The sequence below is a fragment of the Cardiocondyla obscurior genome, linkage group LG27, assembly GCF_019399895.1.
Source record: "Cardiocondyla obscurior isolate alpha-2009 linkage group LG27, Cobs3.1, whole genome shotgun sequence".
In the NCBI taxonomy this organism is placed as follows: Eukaryota; Metazoa; Arthropoda; class Insecta; order Hymenoptera; family Formicidae; genus Cardiocondyla; species Cardiocondyla obscurior.
In genome coordinates, this window is record NC_091890.1 from 523491 (window position 1) to 527671 (window position 4181).

General features: G+C 26.5%; 1 pseudogene; it reads left to right on the forward strand.

The window, feature by feature from the left end:
* Positions 1-263: 263 nt before the first annotated feature.
* Positions 264-2829, forward strand: LOC139112222 (uncharacterized; annotated as a pseudogene).
* Positions 2830-4181: the final 1352 nt, after the last annotated feature.

The following is a 4181-nucleotide window of genomic DNA, read 5'->3' on the forward strand; positions in this document are numbered from 1 at the left end:
AACATACCTTAGTCTTTTATATTTAAATAAACAAATATATATATATATATATATATATATATATATATATATATATATATATAAAATCTCCTGCACTGTATTAAAAAATGTACAAATTAATTTTGAAACAAAATTAAAATACAATAAAAGTATAATGAATTCTACATGTATACAATTTTACTTAAGTAAAAATCAATTTATATACAAATTATTAATAGGAATTTTTTTTATTTTTAAGAGGTATAAAGGACAGACACTTTTTTTGCACTTTTTTTGTCGTATTGATAACAAACGTCAAGTGATAATAAATCAGTGCTTCTGTATTAAATTAATTTTTAATAGAGGGGATGTAGAGTATATAAAGTTTCAAGTTAGCTAAAATCACAGTATAACATAAAGCGTGTAGAAGGTACATCCATTTGTTTCTTTAATTTTTACACTTTTAAATACATTTTCCTTCGTGTGTAACAATTATTTCGACATGACACACGTCAAAAATGATCAGCAAGATATAAGTAAAGACATCTTTATAAAACACGACTCAAAAAATTTTGACGAAAATGGATTTGTAATGACGTTCAAAGACTTATTTCAAACAAAGTTTCGAGATGAGTTTCCAAATGATTTTGATACATGGACCGTAAAACAACAATGCAATTGGTTGATTGACAACATTGCTGTGTTCTTTCCAAATACCCCACAGTCTTTATTAAGTTTTATCCCAGGTTCTTATTGCCAACTGGATTATAATAATCGATCAATTGAAGAATTACCTGATTGGATGGATATAGATAAGTATCGTAAAGGACAAATGTTTACACAAAAAAATTACACCGCTATTTTATTATCTAAATTAATAGGCCTTACATATGTATATACATTTGATGACGAACTGAAACCAATTATTATTGGAGGACATGAACATACGCCATATTTAGCATTTCAAAGGTATATTTCTCAAAATGTACATGCAAAAATCTTTTCTCTTGTGTTATGTATATTTAAAACAAAAGAAAAAAATAAAAACTTCTTATATTTTTATATTAACATTAAATTTATCATTGAATTATTGCCATTACGTAATATAAAAAAATACATAAAAAATTTAAATTTAATTTGTAACATTTTACAGATATCTCTCATCTATAAAGCGAATTAGCAATTGGTACAATGGAGATCCTTGGTCTAAAGGAACTGCAGCTTACCAAGATATGCTGATAACACGTGCTATGCACTTTGGAATGAGAACAAAGTTATGTCAAATGAGTCATGAACAAATTGACACGGCATGCATATTTGCAAATCCATGGAACCCTGATCGTGAAATACTTCTTAAAGATTTTTCTGCGACTTGTCCGCTTGAAAAACTTGGACAACGTCCTCATAAATTAATAGAGAAATCATCATACAAACCAAAAAGTATAAACTGTAGCGATTTTGCTCTGGCACAATATTGTTTTGTTGTTCTACCTTTACTCTATCCACAAAATATTGGAATACACGATGCAACCGACGAAGATTTAGATGCCTTCTGTGGAAATGCCATATGTGGAAATGCTACGGATATTTTCTTGGAATAGACGATAAGTACGTCTTGCAATTGTAATATTGAAATTATATAATAAAAATTATAAATATGTTTTATAATTTAGATACAACTTTTGCCGTGGCACTCTCGACGAAATAAAACAACGCACTTATGATGTTCATCATTATTGGATAATACAAAATTTTAAGGAAATAACGCCAGAATGGGAGCACATGACAAGATGTCTTATAGCATCTATAAACTATTTTCCTATACTTTATGTGCCTTTTAAATCAGGGATGTTATTACTTACAAATATATTAAATATAAATATGACTCATTTAAAAACGACATTAAGTTATACAGAATGGATGACCTATAATTTTTACAAGTAAGTGACGTCATATATGTATAATATATTAACTTGTTCGGTTTCATTCGATGCACGATTTCTTTTTGTAAATATCTTTAATGTCGTATTTAACTTCAAATTTAATTTTATTTCTAGATTTCTATTTTACGGAATGAAATTTCCAAGCGTAAGAAAGATGGTCAATAAAATAATACACTATATAGTTTACACAGCAGAAAATTACGATAAAAAAAAATTGAATAATATTCATGAGAAATCGATTAAGTTATTGCCAGACTTTTCCATTGCGTATTAGCGAAAGACATAAACTGCGCTGCAAAATATTGAATACTTGCACCTAATTAACATGTCTCTTACATTTAAATAATAATAGTTAAATAAAATTAATGAAAAATAAATCTTAAAAAAAAAGTAAGATATAATTAAAAATATCATTAAAACTTATGTACATAAAAAATTAAATAAATTACACAATTCCAGTAATTTTATTTAATATCTATAAATATCTTTAAAAAATAATAAAAGCTGACATATTTTTTGCATCGTTTTTATCGTATTAATAACAGGCATCTAGAGGTATAAGTCATACTAAATTGATACCTTCATATTAATTTATTCATTAAAAGAGGGAAACTGGAGTATATGTATAAGGTGGCAAACCAGCTTGGACCACAGCATATTATTAATTCTCAATGCCCCCAAAATTATCTTTTTTTAAAAAAAGGTATAAAAAAGCACCAAGTATAAGCGCGCGAAATTAAAATTACTACAAAATGAATAAAATTGCCCCCAAAACTAGACCCCCCAAAAGACCATAAAATGTTTACTGTAATATTGAATACTCTCTATTAAAGTTATGAGATCAAATAATTGCGTCAAGAACCTAAAGAAACTAGAAAATTTTAAACAGTACAAACCATGTAAAACCGTACGAAAGTAGACCTAAGTTTTTTCCGATGATATAACGTGGTAATGTAAAGAAAGAAAAAACAAAAAAATCTTGGCGCTCGAAACCAAATATTTAAAATCTCAAATTATAATTTTATTTTTTGCGTTGTGCTACGCATCAGATTTGGTTTTGCAGCGCCAAGATTATTTTGTTTTACTGCATGATGTGGTATGTAAAAGCCATCGTCATCAAGATTTTATTTCCGACATGTGTCTTTGATCTTTATATTCATTTATTATCCGTTTGTATTCAGATATTAGAGTTGGATTAGTATTTAATTTACGTTCTACAGCTACTGTCTACTTTATTTTTTTATTTCTTCTTTATATCGGCCGCACAGCAAATTTATATTGGCGTAGTTTTTTTTTATATTATTACTTTATTAGAGAACATTGTATACTACTATTTTATATGAGTTTGTAATGTTAGTTTTTGTAAAAATATACTAGGTTTGTACAGTTTTGTTAAAAAACTCTTTTTCGGAGACGCTTTTCACGCACCTGTACTTGGTGCTTTTTTGTACCTTTTTTTTAAAGAGATAATTTTGTAGTAATCTTTTACGCTCTGTGAACTAAGTCGATATCTCATAGTATTTTGTTGCTGCGTGTACGTGGGCGCCCATCATCATCAAGATTGATGCACTGAATGCACATTCACAATCGTTACGCATATCTCGGCAATAAAGTATGCGGTTTGCCATAAATAAATACAACCATGATGTATCATACTTTTTGCCTTGAATTGCTACGGTTAAATGTTAATAACACAACTGACGTCAGTTTAATTTTTGATAAGTAAAGGGTATCGATAATTTTATATTTGCAAATTTCGAAAATAATTATATTAAAAAAAATTTTGTTTTAATCTAATTATACAAAATTATGAATATACTAGAGAAAAAAATTCAAATAAATTGTAGTTTTAATTTAATTTAATTTAATTTTTATTTTTATAATACTATATTTTTTACTATTTTATTTTTTATTATTTTATTTTTTATTATTTTGTTTTTTATTATTTTATTTTTTATATTTTTTATTACTTCATGAACAGTTTATATGTAATGAAACAGAGATAAAGCATTGTCTTTAAAAATAAAACGTTAGGATTTCCATATATCTTGTAGCTCTGATATAATTATATTGATTATGCGTGCACAAAAAAAATATAGAAAATATACTTCTTCAAATATTTCAAACATTTATAAAATATGCAAATAAGATTCTCAATTTTACATATCAAGACAAAAAATTTAATTTCATAAAAAAGTAAAATAATGAAATCACTGTAATTTCTAACTGCGTGCTTTTGATGCATTTTGCTCGTAAATA